At 45.3% G+C, this 21149-nt stretch overlaps 1 long non-coding RNA gene across 1 annotated transcript in view; it reads right to left on the bottom strand.

Moving 5' to 3' along the window:
* The window catches only part of LOC114113172 (uncharacterized), a 262429-nt gene that overhangs the window by 70622 nt on the left and 170658 nt on the right, over window positions 1–21149 (bottom strand). The gene's annotated exons all lie outside the window — the stretch shown is intronic.

Raw genomic sequence — 21149 nt, 5'->3', positions numbered from 1 at the left:
TGCTGAAAAGCTCTCTCAAAGAGTTGTAACAAAATAATCTCAGGAGGCCTGTCAAGGTAGATCTGATTACATGTTAAGATTGCCTTAGTTCTAATGACTGGCCCTCAATTTATTCCCCGGTAGCTTCCTGCAGAAAGACTCCATTCCCCCCAGAAAACATGACGACCTCTAACACTCCTGCCACCTATTCACGGCCCCACAGCAACTTCCAGTGGCCCCAGCATCAGTCCAGAGTCACAGGAGCCAGAGACCAGACCAAAAAGAACCTTTTTTTTTTTTTTTAAAGAACTTTTAAATTCCTACCGGGGTGACTTCCACAAGTGACCAAAGGTGGATGGGGTCATGGGACCTGCAGAGAAGATGACAAAAATGAGTGAGAACCAATACAAACAGCCGGATAAGGGGCGGAGGAGGGGTGAGGACTCTGCTCCTCCCTCACAGAGAACACTAGACAAGAGAAAGACAGGGGGTCAGGGGGTCTGATGATGGGATCACAGCAGAGGAGGAAGGTATGTCATCTTTACCAGCATCAGGATCCCTGGGCCTCTAAGAAATCCAACACCCTGGGTAGTTGCCTGGGTTGTTTTGGGTTTTTGGATTGTGTGTGTGTTTAGGCTGGGGGAGTGCTCATCCATACTGGCTGTATCAGGAGAGTCTTAGAGATAGTTGGAGGTGACAGGGACTCCAGGTACAGCGTGGAGCAGGGCTCTGTCCATCCTCAAGGTGCCACTTTCCCCTGCAACGTTTCTGTCTGTTTGGTGTTTTGTTTTCTCCCCAAAGGCGCAGAATTTTTTCACTTGGAGCACTTACATAGGGATGAAAATTTTGCTTTCCTACCCTTCCTCTTCCCCCCAGGGTAAAAGGCCGATCTAGTTTCTTGTAACAGGCCGAAACTGTCCCTCTGATTAAAAAAGAAAAAAGGAAATGGTGGGGTCCATTCATCTGTAACTCCCTGTTCCCCTGCCTGCCCGCCATCCCCAACCCAATCCAAACAGGGCAAATTAGAAACATAGGGAGCTTTGGCATGAGAGACATTTGATTAGGGTGAAAGCATAATGAAATGGGCCCTATTTTTCCTATCAAAGCTACTGCAATTGGAATAAAGATTTATGTGCAAGAAACACCAACCAGAACATTCTGTGCTGAGATACTTGCTCAGATAAAGGCTGCAGGGAGGCAGCCCTCCCGCTGACCTGTGACTGTGGCTTTTTCCCGGGCTCCAAAACCAGTGGCCTTGGCCTTCCCGGCCGCTCCTACAAACAGTTCTGGGGGGGACCTTCCTCTGAGGGCCAGACAGGCCTCCTGGGTCCTGAATGGGGGGAGAGAGGGAGGCATTCAAGAAGCATCCACAGGGAAGCAAGGCTGTTTGTGAGCAGCTGCACCTTGTGGAGGGCCTGGAGAGCCACCACCAGCCCTACAGGACCCTGAGGGTGACTGGGACCCCACTGCCTGCCTGGAGGGAAGGCAGCCTCCAACCACTGAGGAAAGACTGAGGCTGACAGCTGGGTAAGAGAAGGTGCCCCTCTCCACTAACACTAAGGCCTCCCTCAAAGGCAACATTGCTCTAGGCTGAGTTCTGGAGTCCCAGCGTGGGAGCCAAAGTTTTCACACAATGAGAGGGGATGTGAGTTTGGCTGAGAAGACTCAGAAAGGTCCAAAAACAACCCAGAGCCTGGTGGCTTCTATAGTTTGTACCCGCCCCCCCCCCCACAACATCCACACAGCGGGGAGCTCTGGCTTCCAGACCCACCCAGGCTGCCCCCCAGGGGCTTGCTGGGTCACCAGAGCCCCAGACACTTGAATATGTTGAAAAAACAGCTCAGAACTGCCCATTATATTCTGCCCAAGCTCAGCACCTGCAAATCCCGCCAACTTCCACTTCACTTGCCTCACTGAGGTGTTCTTAACTGGGGTCCACAAAAGCCCAGATCTCTCTTCCCTCCAGCACACCTGCCCCCAAAATGAGTGCAGACCCTGGCTTGTCCACAGGCTGACACGGCCCAGCCCTCCCAGTGAGGCCTGCACTCCCCTCCGCTAGAGACAAGATTCCCAGTTCTGGGGGACAAGAGCCACGTTTTGACACATGGATTCTAGTTTATATTTCAAGTCTGTCCCCATGACTTCCCTCTCCCTCAAGCACAGCACCAGCCTCCCCCGGACCAAACCTACAATGGGGACGCAGCTGTTCAGCAGACCTGAGTAGAAGTGTGGGTGACCGAGACCACAGGGTCCCCCTCAGTGGTAAGCTCAGTCTTTCCTTCACAGGCCTGACTGGAGCTGTGGGAGCCCCGCTGCCCTGGTGCTGAGGATGCAGCCAGTGTGACGGTCAGAACACTGGGCCTGGTGTCGGCAGAGCGAGCTTTTAGGCCCAGCTCCCCCATTACTATCTGTGCAGCTTTGGCAAGCTCCTCTTTGACCTCAGTTCCTGCAGCTGTGAAATGAAAATAATCATCCCTATATCCCAGAGTTGTGAGCATGAAGCCAAACCAAGTATTTGAAAGTAAACAGTTATGTTCTATACAAGCGCAAGGCAAAGTAATTTGTTCTAAACTTAATAACTTCTGTGTTAATTGTAGGACAGTGACAATAATGCTGGTACTCAGTAGATATCTGTTTGCTGTCAGATACATAGATTGGGTAAAGGGAATCTGGCTAGTAGACATCATGGAATACAACTTTTCATCTGTGAAATGGGGATCACAATGCTTTCCTGGTGGCTCCAGCGGTAAAGTATCTACCTGCAATGCAGGGCACATGGGTTAGATCCCTGGGTCGGGAAGATTCCATGGAGGGGGAAATGGCAAACCATTCCAGTATTCTTGCCGGAAAAATCCCATGGACAGAGGAGCCTGTCTGGCTACTGTCCATGTGGTTGCAAAGAATTGAACACAACTGAGCATGTGTGTGTATATGTGTGTGTGTGTGTGTGTGTGTGTGTGTGTGCCTAGTGTATAATAAATTTTAGTGTTGAAAAGTAGAATTGGTAGAGAAACTCTAAAAGTTTGTTAGAATGGAGTGGACAGCTTTCAACAAGGCAAAGGAGGTTCATGAACAGACAGCTCTGCAGGATATATCACAGTCCCTTTCGTGACAAGCAATGCTAATAGTGATCATCAGCATTTACTAAGAGCTTGTTCTGTATGAGCACAGAGTTTGGTAGTTCATATCGATCAGTTCTGAACAAGTCTATGGGCTCTAAAACCAAGACCACCTTAAGGAGAATACCAGAAGGCTGTTCTTTCTGTTTTATGCATCCCTGCCAGAGAACTGCTCCCTGGCTATCTGGGATGTGTTTACTTCCCCATCCCTTGGCAAGTTTATATACCACTGGCTTTGAGAGTTTCCACGTGTCAAGCACGTGGGCTCTGTTTTCTTCCAATTCACTTGGGTCTGCAACTGGAAAGCTCTGACCTTCTCAAAGTTCACCTGGGTTTGTGGAAATGACTCAGGGACCTCGGGTCCAAGATGAAGTTGGGAAGGTCCTCCTGCAGCAGTCTCCTGAGGAGAATCCCTCCAACCCAGGGCTATTTCTTAAAATGAAGGAAGTGCTCCATCTGTGTCCCCTCAGCACCTGGCCCAACCTCGCATGTGGCAGGCACTCCACCAGTGTCTTAAGGTAATTAAGACAGAAGTTAATGCCCATCTTTTCTCAAACACCATCACCACCGCCACATCTCACCCCCTCTGTGTCTGCACTGTATCAGCAGGAAACGGGTTAATGGTCTAAACGGAAGGTCATTCCAGAAGCCACTGCCTGGGAATCATCTGAGCAGCTTTTCAAGGTTGCTGTCTAATGAAGAGCACGATCAGACCACCACAGTCAAACCCTGGCCTCACCACTAGCTGGGCTGAGTGATATCAGACAAGTTACCTTTATTCTCTGCATTTCAGTTTTCTTATATGGAAAATACGAATGATGACAATAGCACATACTTTGTTGAGTTGAAAGGCACTTTGTCCAGTGCCTGGCACATAGTAAATTATTATGTATAAACCATATGTAAAGATATACACATCTATATATATAGATGTGTATATATAGATATAGATATGTGTGTAGATATAGATATATATATACATCTATATATATATAGATATAAATATCTATATATTCCTAGATGCCCACTTAAAGACACAATATACAGATACACTGGGGGCTTCCCGTATGGCGCTAGTGGTAAATAATCCACCCGCCAATGCAAGAGTCCAAGGTTTGATCCCTTGGGAAGATCCCCAGGAGTAGGAAATGGCAATCTGCTCCAATATTCTTGCCTGGAAAATTCCATGGAACTAGGAGCATGGTGGGCGACAGTCCCTGGGGCTGCAAAGCGTCAGACATGAAGGCGCATACACAGGTACTCTCACAAAGAGAGTCCTTGAGAGCTATGAAGCAGCCAGGAAGTGTACATTCCATGCTTACACGCACCCACACACTGACTTAAAATCACAGAACAACAGACAAATCACTGCAATGATGCCACAGTGATTCTGAATGATGGCCACAGTGATGAGATGCAATCAGGTGGAAATAGTAAACCCAGGAAGACTTCCTGAAGGAAACAGCTTGTGTTTAGGAAAAGAAGTTGAGTGAAATTATTGTCTGTGCTGGGACTTCTTCCAGATTTACAAACAAGGTAAAACCCAGATACGAGGTTGCCCAGCTCTGGATGACAGAGAGAGAACAGTTGCCCCTGTTCTCTCACCTTGAGAATGATTGGGTCAGCCAATAAATTCATTCGGGTTTTCCATCTTATCTTACAGAAAAACTTGAACTTATTGGCCAACCTGGTACAAACTGGCAAAGGAACCAGCTTCACCTATAAACACAGAGCATGAGAAAACTCAGATAATAACAGTGTGAAATCCTACTGGTGAATGCTATTTCCCCGTATGCTGTCCACTCAATCTTTGTATTCAATAAAATGCCGATAGGCTAGTCAAATAGCTTCTGAATATGGGACTTCCTCCAGCCTTATCAGCTGGTTTCCTTGAAGCTCAAAGTAAATAGGAAGAAGAGGGGCCCTCAGAGTGGGCACCGGGCTTCCCTGGCTCCAGGGATGGACTTGGGTGGGAGGCCAGCTTTGACGCCCTGGCTGACACTTGGAGCCACGGCTAGGTGCAGTCTCCGGCCTGGCGGCCTCTCCCCCTTTATCTCGCCCTCACCATTCCTTTCACTTTGACATAATGAAAGTGCAGCTTGCACACTGTCTCGAGATTGCATATGATAATTGGAAACATGTGTCCGAGCTGGCATCCCTTCAAAGGACTTTGGAACTCGGACTTGGGCCGTCTTCTGATTGCAATAGCAATCCCCCGAGCTGGCTTTCCAGCCTTCACATTCCTTCAGCTGCACCTTAGCGTTAACTCTTGCCAGGAGAAGGCTGCTGCAAGCCGAGCTCATTCCAAAGGCTCTGCAGAGGCTGGCAATAACAATTCACAGGTATGCAATGAGGCTCCAGATTTGGCATCTAGGCAGGAACTTTTCAACAATAATAGCAAGAACCAGCAGCCCCATTCTCCTCTTTGCAGAAATGGCACATTGATGGGTCAACACCCCAGTGGGAGCCTGGGTCTTCTGGGCACTGCCTGGACTCTCAAGGGATATGATGCTGCTTCCTTTTTGATTTATCAGGGTGATTTTTGCTTCAAAATATACCAAAATGTCTTAATCTTATCAGAAAACTCCTGACAGAGAAACAAGAATCTCTGTATCTCCAATCTCTGTGGCAACTCTCCATTTAATCACCCATGCTGTATAACTCGGAAAAGGCAATGGCACCCCACTCCAGTACTCTTGCCTCGAAAATCCCATGGACAGAGGAGCATGGTAGGCTGCAATCCATGAGGTTGCTAGGAGTCAGACACGACTGAGCGACTTCACTTTCACTTTTCAGTTTCATGCATTGGAGAAGGAAATGGCAACCCACTCCAGTGTTCTTGCCTGGAGAATCCCAAGGACGGCAGAGCCTGATGGGAAGACTTCTATGGGGTCACACAGAGTCGGACACGACTGAAGCGACTTAGCAGCAGCAGCAGCAGCTGTATAACTGCCAGGAGAGGCTGAGGGGACTTAATTGGATGAGCAGAGACCAACTGCACAGCAACGACATGCAGGTGCCATGCTGGGCCCTGAGCAGACAGAAGATAAGTGAGGTTCCTTGGCCTCCAGCTCTATGTCTGAACTGTAGGCTAGACACAGAATTTTGATCTTTCTTTCAACTTTTAGTCCAAATGTAACTAGAGCCACACACCCATAGCACATCAAATACCCCCTGGTATTGGCAGCAATCACCCTGCCCCCTCACCTTGGCCTCCACTTGCTTGTTCTTGACTTCCTCTCACTCGTTTCTCATCCTCACTGAGTTCTAAACCCTTGACCTTGTGCCCTTGACCCTGATCCTGACCTGAGTTTTTCAGGGAAGTGTTTCTCAAACTTTAATGTTCTCCTGAGTCACCTGGGGATCTGATTCAACATGTGGGTAGGAGGCTGAGATCCTGAATTTCTAACAAGTCCCCAGACGTTGTCCATGAGGCTACTCCGGGGACTACACACTTGAGTAGCAAGGTCATAGACCACACATGGCCTCCCCTTGGTCTAGACCTCAGTTCTCCCTTGGGAACTCTAACCAGACACATCTTTAGTTCTCAGAGTCCAAATTGGCTTTGGGTACAACAGTGCTGGTTCTGCTCCAGTCACTGGGAATTCAGCCTCTGCCTTATGCTCCTGAGTTGCTGTCCCACAAGGTCAGTGCTGCTATCCTCCCTTGAGAAGGGAGAAGTCAGAAAGGGCAGATCCAATTCACGTCACGCTGGGAAGAATGCAATGGGAGCTACAACCAAGTCTCGAGGAGGCAGAGACTTATTGCAAAGAGAAACCTGGGGCGGAGGCAGGGTTGCAAGTGTTAGACCTTGAACGTGTATTTGGTGTTGAGACAGAAAGAAACAAAGGCACCAGCCACACACCAGGCTCATCCTAGTTGTAAAAAAGTTAGTGACAAGCAAACACCATAGCACCCTCTCCTCTTTGACCTGTAGTTTCCTTGTCTTGATAACAGAGGGATGAAAAATCATTTTCATTAGCCTTAGACACTGTGAACTGTCCTAAAACTCCCCAGAGGGGCTGTTTTTTACTGCACTGAGGACAGTTTACATAACACTTGATATAACTATTGGCAATGGCTGTAAAAATGAAAAAAATGTCACAATTAAGTGTGTAAAACAAGTAGCACTTTTCCATCTCAGAGTTTGTCACCCATCAGCTTCAAGTAGATGAATTTCATAGCCAAACCACATCAGGAGTCACTGAAGCACTTGAAAATCTCAAACTGGACCCCTTGGCAACCATATGTAGAGTTTCCACCTCTGGCTCTCATCTGTAAAGGGTGATATACAGTTTATTTATGGTTTGTTATATTTGAAGAATGTCATTTAAAAATAACAACCAGTTCAATTTCTTCTCTATTTAGTCAGGTCCCTTCTGTGTCTACAACAGTTGCTGCTGCCATTATAATCTCTCTTTTATCCATTAAGTAAAAATCTTACTATTTTGAGCAAAATATCATGGACACACACAAAAGAGTGTGGCTTTCAGTTGCCCTAAGAGACACTTTGCTGGAAGCAACTGTGATGATTTCAAGCTACTTAAAGTTTATCAAAACAGATGGCCACCTAGTTCTCTCTGAATTAACATTTGATGGAAGCAATAAAACCAAATGAATGTTGTATTCTTATATCAGAAATCATATATTTATATAACTTAATGAAGTTCTTTGGTTGGCATCATTCAGTGCCAGAGATTTGTAGCTCTAGGTGATAAATATAAATTTATCTGGAAAATATTTTGTTTCAGAGATTGTTTGAGCTGTGGTTATTGCTGTTGGTTGTTTTTTTTTTAAAAAAAAAAAACAACAATTTTCTACACAGAACAAGAGCAAAAAGATGAAAATGTGGGCAATATTTCCTCTAAATCAGTCTTGCTCACTTATTCTGGCAGCCTCTGGATTCAGCACAGACAAGGATTACAGCTGGGAAAGCTATCTGTTTGCTGCTGATTCTTTTCTTCTGGATTTACCTTTCACTTGGGGCATTTTCCTGATTTTTCTCCATGTGTTCCGGGAAGCCCTCCCTATGTGCCTCCTATTAAACATGACTCTTATCCACTGAGAAATCACACAGGCTTAAGATTCATGGCTGGGGAAAGTGATGATAGGGACAGAGTTCTATGAGCAAGAGGGCCCAACATACATCAAAGGGTTTGGATGACTTGTGGTAACAGAACTTGAAACTCTACTCATTCAGAGATTTATTCTACATAGACTTTAATCATGGCTTTATTGGGTTGTGGTTTGTGTGTATTGGGTGAGTCATAGAGGCTTTTAGGAGGAAAAAAGGCTTTTCAATTTTCTTATTCATTATAAAAGGCTTTGTCCTCTGTAAAGCAATAAATATGCAATGAAAACGGAATACCCAGATCCCAGTGGAATGAGGAGAGAGTGTCAAAAAAAGAAGGGCAATGTTTAAATCAGAATCCTGACTGTGCCACTGAATGAAGAAGGCTCTGAGCCTGGTGACATGTGCAGACCATCTGGGCAATGGAGTGGATCTAAGTACTGCTTTCTTTTAACAAAGACATTGTGCACAGCTCAAGTGGCAAATAATGATAAGTCCAGGGGAACACACTGAACATCTCTGCTCTTGACACACCCATACAAGCTACATGCTTTTCTTTGCCCCTTATTAACCATAAAAAACCACACAACTACAATAACCCTGCTCCAATAGTCCACATTGGTCCAAACTCCTAACCCACCAAAATTCTTTTTTTTTTTATTTTAAGAATTTATATATTGGTAGGGAAGAGGCAAGCATAGCCTCAGGGTGGTTAGAGTAGGCTATGGAAGTAGAATTCCTGGGTTCAAATCCTGGTTTTCCCACTGACTGGCTGTATTAGCCAATTCAGGCTGCTATAACAAAATAACCATAGATTGACTTTAACAACAGAAATGTATTTTCTCACAGTTCTGTAGGCCAGGAAGTTCAAGATCAAAGTTCCCACCAAGGGCCCTCTTACTGGCTTATAGATGATTGCCTTCTCACTGTGTCCTCACATGCTGGGAAAGACAGAAAGACAATGAGGAAGAGCTCTCATGAGGACACTAATCCTGTTGGGTAAGGGCCCCACCCTTATGACCTCATTTAAGTTTAATTGCTTCCTTGAAGACCCCATTTCTGAATACAGTCACATTGTGGGTTAGGGCTTGAACATCTCAATTTTAATTGCTGTTGGCAGTGGTTTGGTTGCTAAGTCATATCCTACTCTTTTGACCTCATGGATTATAGCCCACCAGGCTCTTCTGTCCGTGGGATTCCCCAGGCAAGAATACTGGAGTGGGTTGCCATTTCCTTCTCCAGGGGATCTTCCGAACCCAGGGATCGAACCCAGGTTTCCTGCACTGCAGGCAGATTCTTTACTGCCTGAACCTCCAGGGTAGCCCTGTGGGCACACCATTCAGTCCATAGCATTAGGTATTTGACTTTGAGCACGTTGTTTAAGCTATTTCTCTGCTTCTAAAATAGACAAGTATATATAATTGATAATTTTATCTACCTCATGCCTTTGCAATAAGCATTATCACCTCTGTAGAGCACTAGCGACCCACTCCAGTACTCTTGCCTGGAAAACCCCATGGATGGAGGAGCCTGGAAGGCTGCAGTCCATGGGGTCGCTAAGAGTCGGGCACAACTGAGTGACTTCACTTTCACTTCTCACTTTCCTGCATTGGAGAAGGAAACGGCAGCCCACTCCAGTGTTCTTGCCTGGAGAATCCCAGGGACAGGAGCCTGGTGGGCTGCCGTCTATAGGGTCACACAGAGTCGGACACGACTGACGTGACTTAGCAGCAGCAGAGCGCTTAGCATACTGTCAGTTGTCAAGAGCTAGTTTCACTCATACAGAAGCAAATTCCTGGACTTCATCCCATTGGAATGACCAAAAAGGATCAAAGATTTGAGACTCTTAGAGAAGAAATGGGAACCTGTAAACCAGTTCTGACCTTGAGAAGGAGAGGCAGAAAAGGAGACAAGAAAGTCAAGTGCTAAGGAAAGAGGATTCTCATTCCACTGTTGGACAGCCTAGATGTTAGAAAGTTTCTCCTCATATTGAACTAAAAATATTTCCCCAACATTTAGACCCATTCACCCAAGTATTGTCCCTAGGAAGTGTTCTCTGGAACAACACATAGAATTGGCACACGCTCTTCTCCATATGACAAATCTTTGAAAATAGCTATTATGTCCCCCACCTAAGTCTTTTATTTCCCAGGCTAAACATTCCCAGGTCCTTCAATCAACTCTGTATGAAAGGGTTTTCAGCCCCTTTACCATCCTGGCCAGCCCTCTCTGGACACACTCTAATTTATCCATGTTCCTCTTCAAATGTGGTGTCCAGAAGGAAACACGATACTCCAGATGTGGACTGACCAGCACTAATTACAATGGGACTATTAACTCCTTTGATCCACATGGCATATGTCTATTAATGGCGTCTAAAATTACACAACCTTTTTCAGTTGCCACATCATTCTAAAATTTCCTTTTGAGTTTATGGTAAATTATAACTGCTTGGGTTTTTGTTTTGTTTTGTTTTGTTGTTTTCTTACTGTTATTAAACCAGGACTTCTCCATCCCCCATTTTTGCCAGTGATTATTTAGCTTAAACACAGACGTGTGGTTTACTGAATGGTGAGACTTAAAGTCTTTGTGGGCAGGAACTGTGTCTAACTCATGATGGAGTTTCAGAGCCTATCACAGTGTCTGGCTCAGGGATGTGTTAGCTATACCTTCTGCCAGCTACTTCCCACTATGATGACAGCCTAAGGAATAAAGGCACCAAGAACGCACCAGGCATAAGCTTGATCTTTACTTCTAATTATGCTGCTGGTGCTAGTATTGGCTCCTAAATCCGTATGTCTCCCACTCCAGCAACCTGAATAGGAGCACCTCTGATGTTTGTAGAACTTTTATGAGCTCACTGAAACAAGCACATCTGATGACAAGCAGAGCAGGGAAGAAAAAGAAAAGAACAGGAGAGCAAGCTGGAAAGGGGTGAATAAAACAGCAATTGCTCAGTCTAGTTCCATTTATAATTGCATTATTGCTCTCACTAAGAGCCCCACCCCTTCCATTTTGTGAGAGGAGGGGGAAGCCTTGGGCTCCCCCTAGAGGTCAGAGCATAAGACTAATAAGAGACGCTCAATAACTCGACTGATCACACTGATCATTTGCGCTCTTTATGAATCTTAATTTCATAATGTAACATACTGATCCTCTTATCTATGAGGAAGGATAAGGCCAATCTGGAGCTTTTAAAGAAACACCAACGAATGAGACCTTAGTCCAAAGAAGTAATTGCAAACTCTCTTGGTCTGAGTCCTGATTCTCTCACCTGGTTTATTTGCTGGCTCCTGTTAGCTTTGGACCCCAGGCAGACTTCCACAGACTTGCAAGTTAAGCAAAAGCAAATGCCTGCGTTTGCTTAACTTGGACCTTAACTTTCTTATTCATAAAGTTGTTCATCTAAGCCAACAGCTGCATAGAAGCTGGGAATACAGTGGGGAAAAACATCAGATATGGAAAAAGAAAAACTACATTATGGTCTAGTGAAGAAGCAAGATAGCCCACATATAAATGAAATTGCATTAATGATGACAGTTACAAATAGAAGTATGTGGGACCAGGAGCACCCCACCCCCAGAGGGATCTGATCTTGCTGGGGAAAAGAAAGTCATGTGTGAGGTGAGGGATGAGTGGGATCAACCAGGTGAGGGTAAAAGTGAGGAAACTTCCAGGCAGAGACAATGGCCTTATGAGAAAGGTCTGGTGAAGGAGAGCCCAGAGGTCCTGGTAGTTGACAAGAGGCCAGTGTGGCTAGAATAGAACCCAGGAGAGGGAGCTGGGAGGAAGGTGAGGCAATGGAAGAGAGTCGCTTGGCTTGTCACCAAGACCTGCCTCCAGATTAAGTCCAGTCTACAGCCAGTTTTCTTTAAACTTGCCTGACAGATAACTCCTAATCCACCTTTCCCCATCCTGTCTGCAAGGCTTTCATGAGCTACACTGTCAGTGCCTTGAGGAAATCAAAATACAGCATGTGCAATGACTCTGATTGGGTCTATCACAGGTCTTCAAGATAGAACTTCAGGCGTAATCGATGGCTTTTGTTTGATTTTCTTGTTTAACATGGAGTTTTTGAACCTACTAAAAAGCATAAGGAAGCAAGAAGAAGAAGAAACTGTGGGTGCTAGAGAAGATTCGATATGGGTGAAAAACAAAAGTCCTTCGTGAGGAAACACTAGGTGCCTCCCTGATGTCTTTCTATACATAAGTTTCACCATTCCCTAAGGGTCACATAAAAAGCCTCTTGATGAAAGTGAAAGCGGAGAGTGAAACAGCTGGCTTAAAGCTCAACATTCAGAAAACGAAGATCATGGCATCTGGTCCCATCACTTCATGGCAAATAGATGGGGAAACAGTGGAAACAGTGTCAGACTTTATTTTTCTGGGCTCCCAAATCACTGCAGATGGTGACTGCAGCCATGAAATTAAAAGACGCTTACTCCTTGGAAGAAAAGTTATGACCAACCTAGATAGCACATTCAAAAGCAGAGACATTACTTTGCCAACAAAGATCCATCTAGTCAAGGCTATGGTTTCTCCTGTGGTCATGTATGGATGTGAGAGTTGGACTGTGAAGAAGGCTGAGCACCGAAGAATTGATGCTTTTGAACTGTGGTGTTGGAGAAGACTCTTGAGAGTCCCTTGGACTGCAAGGAGATCCAACCAGTCCATTCTGAAGGAGATCAGCCCTGGGATTTCTTTGGAAGGAATGATGCTAAAGCTGAAACTCCAGTACTTTGGCCACCTCATACGAAGAGCTGACTCACTGGAAAAGACTTTGATGCTGGGAGGGATTGGGGACAGGAGGAGAAGGGGACGACAGAGGATGAGATGGCTGGATGGAATCACGGACTCGATGGACGTGAGTCTGGGTGAACTCCAGGAGTTGGTGATGGACAGGGAGGCCTGGCGTGCTGTGATTCATGGGGTCGCAAAGAGTCGGACATGACTGAGCGACTGAACTGAACTGAACTGAAGGGTCACATCGTTCAGCAATGCTTTTCATTTGTTCAGTGTTTTTCCTTACCGGTAAGAAATCAGCTGGGAACCATGCGATTTTAAGCCCATTTTCCTCTCATTCCAGTACTATTTAACACTGGCTGCAAATCTGTAACCAAGTGGTATCATCCTCTGCTTTTATTGTTCTTTTATTTAATCATCATTCTTTCAACAAACACATATTAACTTTTTAATATGTGCTAGACACTGAAGACAAAAAAATATGAATAAGGCGAGAGTATTTGCTCACAGTCAAGTGGAAAAACCAGGCATGATCCAATTATTGAGTAAGTAATGGAATAGATATGAATATGATAAATGATAATGTGAGGTGAGACAAAGCTCTTAGCTCTACCTACAGAGGCAAGCTGCAGGCAGGGGGCTGGGAGCGGGGGGGGGGGGGTGGCTGGGTGGGGGCAGGCGGCGCTTTTACAGGGGGAGCATTGAGCTGAGGCTTGGAGAACAATACAAGGACAAATGGAAATTCCAAGCAGAGAAAAACAGCATTTGCAAAGGCACAGAGGTAAAGGAAAGAACGGGATAGTGTGTAACCATAAGAAAGTGGTTTGGACAGAGTCCATGATGTCCACAAGCACCAGGAGAGATAAGACTGGAAAAGCAGGTTGGAGTCATTCATGATGAGCTCTGAACGTTGTTCTTCAGAATTTAGATGTTGTTGCACAGGCAATGGTAAGCCTGTAAAGCTCCAGTTTTCACTTTTAGAAAGATCACTGGGACAGTTACATGGAGGATAATTTGTAATCATGAAGAGCCCAAGAAAATTTTAACACACCTGACATCAATGACTAGTTGGTCCGTATACATTTGGTGATTTACAGATGATGTTGCCTTGATTTCTTTGATAGAAAAATCTAAACCTTACTGACAATTGCAAGATCTCTGGAAAGACAGCTGGAGTGACAGCCATTTCTCCCAAAATATTTTCTGTAGAACACTAGTCCAAAAGGGTGTTAGTAGGTGTTAAGTAGAGGGGAAAATATCTGCCAATTATATTTAGGTTACTACCCATAGGGAGTAGAGTAACCCAAATGAGATAAAGCAAAGAAAGTGCTTCTGTGTTTCTTCAAGAAACATCAAAGAAAATAAATAACAGGTAGCTACAGACACAGACATAATCACTTGCTTCTCTTTTTGTGATGTTTCCTTTGGACATGTGCTAAAATGGGCCGACAGTGGTACTCTCTGAGCATTCAGCTTCTAGTAAGAGGACAAATGCAGCTTCAGCCTCAGCCAGGCAGCAGAGAGAAATTAATTTGTCATTCAAGAACTGGACTGTGATGCTCTGTAACCTTCCCCTGGAAAAGGAGTCAGGTGAGGTAGGTGGTACCAGCCAGGCTGATCAAGATAAGGAGGAGGTTCAAGGAGCCAGCCTAAATCATAAAAAGGCATGGCCAGAGTCAAAAATGAGCAGAGGTCTAGGATATGAGTATGAAACAATGACCACGGAAGAATGCTTGAGTATCAAGATGAAGAATCTGAGTCTGACATCAAGCCTAGGACTGAAGAGAAGATCCAAGAAGGGATCAGGTCCCAAGAAAATACAGAGACAGTGTAGGAGGTTGGGGGTCAAGAAATGAATGAAACAGAAAGCTCCAGACCTTTCTCCATGCACGGAGATGGGTAGCTCAGAGCATCTTATGAGAGGCGGTTATGTGGTTTACCCTATGTCTACCTTATCCGTTCAACACTAGAGAAGGAGTGCTGCTAGGTGTACTCAGCACCCGGCCCTCAGTACTCAGAGAGGACTACCGGCAACCACCGGCCACATGTGATATGCAGAGCCAGCGGACAGGAATAGGGCCACCGCTGGCTGGAAAGCCTGGGCTGTCTCTGCACTGCCTCCAAGGCTGACTGATGCTCATTTTTGCTGGCTCTCTCCTCCCCTCACCCATGCATATGGGCAGGGTCTGGGCAGAGGTGTCCTGGAGCCCAGTGACAGGCAGAGCCTTCCACATGCTCACATGCAAGGTTTTATCCACACAAACTCTATCAGTTCCATGTCAGGGAGGCTGTGCAAAGAATCCTCAGCTCAGGGACATTCCTTGTCCTGCTCAAAGATAGTGGCGAAAGTAGCAGTGCTTAATGTCTGAAGAGGATTTCACAAGAACAGACTTGCAAGCACTCCAGCTTCAGGTGTTGGTGACACTGACTGCCTGAGGTCCTCGGTCTCACATTAGGGACAGGACACTCAGGGCTGGCTGGGAAGAGGGCTCTTCAGGCCCTCTCTCTTCTGTAAAGGTGGTCTCCCTTCCAACTTAACAAACACTAACCAGGGACTCTGTGTGTGTGTGTGTGTGTGTGTGTTTAAGATTCTGGGAGCACTAGGAGAAATCAGGTAAGATCCTGGGTCACAGCACTGCCAGCCCTCAGCCCTCAGGCCTGCAGGCTCTGGCTCTCCTAGGAGGAGTCTAGAGCCTCTCCAAGAGGGCACTGGCTCCAAACCAATCCACTAGCAAATATTCGTGCCATTGTCTTATTCATCCTGGGTTCCTACCAACACAGTGCCTTTCTCTTATCCCTTTGCATCCTCAGAAACCTCCTTCCTTTGTACTCTTCTCTGCTGGCCTAAGCTGAAGTCTGATACTCCCTGAGGCACCATCTCCACCCCCAACCCTCTCCTGGTTTCTCCTTCTCCCATTCGCCCTGTATCCCAGGTGAAGGTGGGAATGGACAGGGAGTGGCCTCAGGCTCCCATCATTGCTCCCATCTCCTATGAGTCTCTCCGCATTTAGGCCTTGGCCATGATGCTTGCTCCTTCTCATGACCATGGGAAGAATATAAGCAGCCTTAAGATACAGCTTAGAGTCACTGTTCATTCTGCCAGTTTTTGCTTCTGGTTTTCTCAGATCTGTCCTCTCTCTCACTGCAGCCGCTGCCCTGTTATAGACCATAATCATCTCTTGCCTGGAATACTGCAGTCAATTCCTCACTCATGTATCTGTGTCCAGTCTTGTGGCCCTCATACCTGCCTTTCTCTCCCTCCCAGCCTATGCTATTTTTTTCTTGTAGATTTCATTTTTAATTTTTCAGTTCATTTCAGTTGCTCAGTCATGTCCGACCTTTGCGACCCCATGAATCACAGCACACCAGGCCTCCCTGTCCATCACCAACTCCTGGAGTTCACTCAGATTCATGTCTATTGAGTCAGTGATGCCATCCAGCCATCTCATCCTCTGTCGTCCCTTTCTCCTCCTGCCCCCAATCCCTCCCAGCATCAGAGGCTTTTCCAATGAGTCAACTCTTCACATGAGGTGGCCAAAATACTGGAGTTTCAGCTTTAGCATCATTCCTTCCAAAGAAATCCCAGGGCTGATCTCCTTTGGAATGGACTGGTTGGATCTCCTTGGAGTCCAAGGGACTCTCAAGAGTCTTCTCCAACACCACAGTTCAAAAGCATCAATTCTTTGGTGCTCAGCCTTCTTCACAGTCCAACTCTCACATCCATACATGGCCACAGGAAAAACCATAGCCTTGACTAGACGGACCTTTGTTGGCAAAGTAATGTCTCTGCTTTTGAATATACTATCTAGGTTGGTCATAACTTTTCTTCGAAGGAGTAAGCGTCTTTTAATTTCACGGCTGCAGTCACCATCTGCAGTGATTTGGGAGCCCAGAAAAATAAAGTCTGACACTGTTTCCACTGTTTCCCCATCCATTTCCCATGAAGTGATGGGACCAGATGCCATGATCTTCATTTTCTGAATGTTGAGCTTTAAGCCAACTTTTTCACTCTCCACTTTCACTTTCATCAAGTAGTTCCTCTTCACTTTCTGCCATAAGGGTGGTGTCATCTGCATATGTGAGGTTATTGATATTTCTCCCAGCAATCTTGATTCCAGCTTGTGTTTCTTCCAGTCCAGCATTTCTCATGATGTACCCTGATTTTAATTTTTTAAATGAATTTATTTTTAATTGGAGGATAATTGCTTTCAATATTGCATTGGTCTCTGTCATACATCAACATGAATCAACCATAGGTATACATACATCTCCGCTCTCTTGAAACCCCCTCCCACCCCATCTCACCCCTCTAGGTTGTCACAGAGTGCCAGGTTGAGCTCCCTGCATCATGCATCAAAATCCCACCAGCTGTCTGTTTTACATACGGTAATGTACATGTTCCAATGCTCCTCTCTCAGTTTGCCCCACCCTCTCCTTTCCCCATGGTGCCCACAAGTCTGTTCTCTATGTTTGCGTCTCCACTGCTGCCCTGAAAATAGATTCAGCCTATACTGTTTAAAACAAATATTACTCTAATATGTCCCAAGTGGTTGTGACCGCAGAGATGTAGCTGAGATTTACTGAGGGCTTACATGATGCCAGACCCTGGGCTAAGTGCTTACCGTGTTACTATTACTGTCCCCACTTAACAGAAGAGATATCCACAATCGAGGGAGGCTAAGTCAAGATCACATAGCCAGTAAGTGTCTTAGCTGGAGTTCAAAGATCTAACCGTCCTACTCCAGAGCCTAAGCAGCTAACCATTTGCCACTGAAGAAGACATCATTAATACTCACAAAAATTCCCAGTTCTTTGCTCCCCCCACATCTCTGCTCACCCCTTTTAAAGTTAAGAGAGGTCACCTAACTTGCTTCAGTGTGAAGTGAGTGGAAGTGATGGGGCTCATGTTGTGGTAGAAACATTTAAGTACCAGTGTGTAATTATTTGTGCTCTCCTCCTATGCCGCAGTGAACTCCAAAGCTTTCTGTTGAGATGGTGAAATCATAAAAGGACAGAATCCTTGTCTGCCTAGATCCTGAGTGGCCAGGTAGAGTTGCATGCGTGCATGCTAAGTTCCTTCAGTGAGTCCCCCATCAACCTTCAGGACTGAAGGATAAATAAGAATTAACCTTTGTTTTATGAAAACTTTCAGCCACTGAGATTTGGTGATACATAGAAACACACACACACACAATACAACTTAGCCTGTCTTCATAGATAACAATATACTGCCATGCTTCAGTTACAAAACCAGACTCTAGTCTTCTTGGAAAAGCCTTCTTATATTCCAGGTTTGTTCACTGCATTTACTAGCTATGCAAACTCAACCAAATCACTTACCGCTCTGAGCCTTGGTTTCTTCGTTTATGAGAGTATTGATGTAGAGCTTAAGTTAAATTTTACTCGACATACCCCTACAGACAGTAAGTACCATCCACCATGCTGGGTGTTAGTTGATATGGAAAGCCTTTTCTACAACTGGCTCTGGATCTGTCTTAACTAGCTACCTAAGGCTGTCCTCCAGAGCTCACAGCTGGAAAGAAACCCAGGGTCAAGCCCTGGCTGTGCCACTTACAAGAATGTCTATGATTATACAGGGTGAAACCACAGGCAAGATATTACTTAATCTCTCTGTCTCCATGTCTTCATTTAGTAAAGCAACGATGTTTATTCATACCTACCAGGTCTGCTGAGAGGGGTAAATGACATAAAGCATGTGTAACTCTAAGGATAAACCCACAGGTGATAGAAACATACCTGGTACTGACCATGATGTCACCACTTACTTGCTGTGTGACCTTGAACATGTTACTTAGACACTATATGCCTCAATTCCTCCATCTATAAAGAGAGAATAGTGATGGGACCTCTACCTCCATAGGATTTTAGTGAAAAAATGGTGAATTCTTCACATAGAGCGGCACTCAACAAATGTTAATTATTCCTTAGAAAGCTGTCTTACACATATTAGGTTGTTTATGTTTTTATGTTTGTGCAATATGCAATCTCAAATTTTATATTTATTGAGTGGGCAGCACAATATGCAATCTCAACTTTTACAATCATTTACTGAATGGGTACTTCCCCCACCTGGAAAATAGGGACTGAGTTTTATTCCTCCTCACAACTCCAGCGCCTGGAAAGCAGACTGCCTGAAAAGTTGTTTGGGGGAGGAACTGAATGCATTTATCCCATGTTTCTAGTCCCTTCTTTCTATCTTCTTGAAGAAAACTCAATCTCTTGGCCTTAGAAACTCACAGGCTCTTCTGGGAATGGTCTGGTTGTCAAACAAGTTGCTTCTCACAAATGTCCACACACGGAGAGAAGGGCCCAGGGCTGGGTGGGAAGGCGTGCGTAAGCTCTCCAAATTGCCTCAGTCTCTGGGTCGTGTTTTTCTGCAGTCTGAGAGGTTTTGTTTTTTATTTAAAGAAACAGAACCGTTTCCAAGGAAAACTCATTTTGTTATGGTTCAAAACCATTTCATTTGTGATATTATTTCCTCTGCTGAGCTTTCAACTTTCTAAACCCCTCTGAGGCTGGATTAACTCCAGGGCTGGGAGCGCTCTTGTTGGGGGCTGAGGGGACGGGGTAACCCCTCGCTCCTCAGCAGAGCCCGCCAATGGCTGCAGAGCCTGGATATGCATCTCAGAGAAATAAACCACTATGCCCCAGGTTTCTATTCAGATCCTTCCAGCAGCATCCTTGCAAGTGGACCTTTCCATGGCTCTTTAATCATGGAACTTTCCCGAGAGAAAGCGTAGGGTCTGTGGCCAGACACAACGCAGCTGAGGTCAGGGTTGGTGAGATGAACGTCTCTGAATGGTTTTGTGGCCAACAGTTGGGGTTGCTTTATCATGTCTGAGGGAAATATCAGTGGAATCCCACATAGTGACTACTTGTCCTCACAATTCATGATCACAGAGTGCTCCTAATTTTCCTCTAACCCCCGCCAACGTGTTGTGCAACTTGAGGACAGCCAAAGAAAAGATCTTCCTTCATGTGATGGAGTATGTTTAAAAGCTGTTCTGTAAGTGACCTGGGGGCTTTTGAGGCTTTTCTTGAATAGGGAGGAAAATTCAGTCTGGGACACAGAATTCACTGCCGTAAATTCTCCCAGGTAAGATCTGCACCATCACAGTGAGGAGCAGGACGCAAGCCAATGTTTTCCTTACATCCTGAGAAGTAGTTCAGACCAGGACAGGATGCTAAACTGAGATCGATTTTGAATCAATATGAGGCTGAGCTTTCTGGCATAATTTTCCCAAAAAAATAAATGGCCTTGGATGGAGTGAGTCTACTGTCACTGGAATTGTTTAAACAGACTAAACCCCAGGCAGAAAAGTTATAGAAGAGATTCAAACAAATGAATGTATTAGAAGACATTAGTTATCCCTTTCCAGTGAACGGTGTTGTGATGGGATTAAAACATGTTCACTCACTAAGAGGCTGGTATGTGTGCTCTTTAAGGTCTCACGAGACATGTAGAAACAAGTGAAAACCCAGTCCTTGTGCTTAGCCTTGTGCTCAGGAGACAAGACACATGTGTCAGTTAGGATCACCTAGTTACACTAATTCCAGAAACGTAAAACAATCAATGCTTACAACAATCAATGCTCCTATCTGGTACATGTCTTTCATAAGTCATGGAGGTGGGACTCTGCTCCAGATCATCCTCAGGGATCCCGGCTGACAGAAGGTCAACTGTGTGGAGTGTCAGGATCACTACAGCAGCAGGAAGAGAAAGAGAGTCACGCACTGACTCTTCAGCTTCTGTCTGTAAATGACACGTGGCATTTCTGCTTGACCGGATTGGCAGAAACATGGTGTGACTAACAAGAGTTAGGGAAGTGCAATCCTCCTGAAGGCCCATGAGGAAGAGAACCAGAAATACTGCTGAGCAGGACTAATACCCATCATATCACAAATGTACGCAACAACTGGACAACAATATAAGAAAGTCTGTATTACAATAAAGACTAAATGCAAAGTGCTAAATGACCTATTAATGAACGAATGAATGAAAAATCCAAGTGAGTTGGATAATAAGAAAAGATTTGCTGTCACAAGTAGGACTCGAACACAGCATTAAAACTGAAGTAAGTGAGTAAGTATGCGGTAAAGAGGAAAACAGCATCTTCAGAAGAGATGAGAAGACCAGAGGGAAATGGGAAGGGAAGGAAAATTGTCCAAAGCAGCCCTGGAGAGCAGTGAAAGATGATGCTCATGGAGGATTTGAC

This window comes from Ovis aries, chromosome 1 (genome assembly GCF_016772045.2).
Source record: "Ovis aries strain OAR_USU_Benz2616 breed Rambouillet chromosome 1, ARS-UI_Ramb_v3.0, whole genome shotgun sequence".
NCBI lineage: Eukaryota > Metazoa > Chordata > Mammalia > Artiodactyla > Bovidae > Ovis > Ovis aries.
The sequence above is the reverse complement of the archived record's forward strand: the minus strand, read 5'-3'. Positions and strand labels throughout refer to the sequence as shown.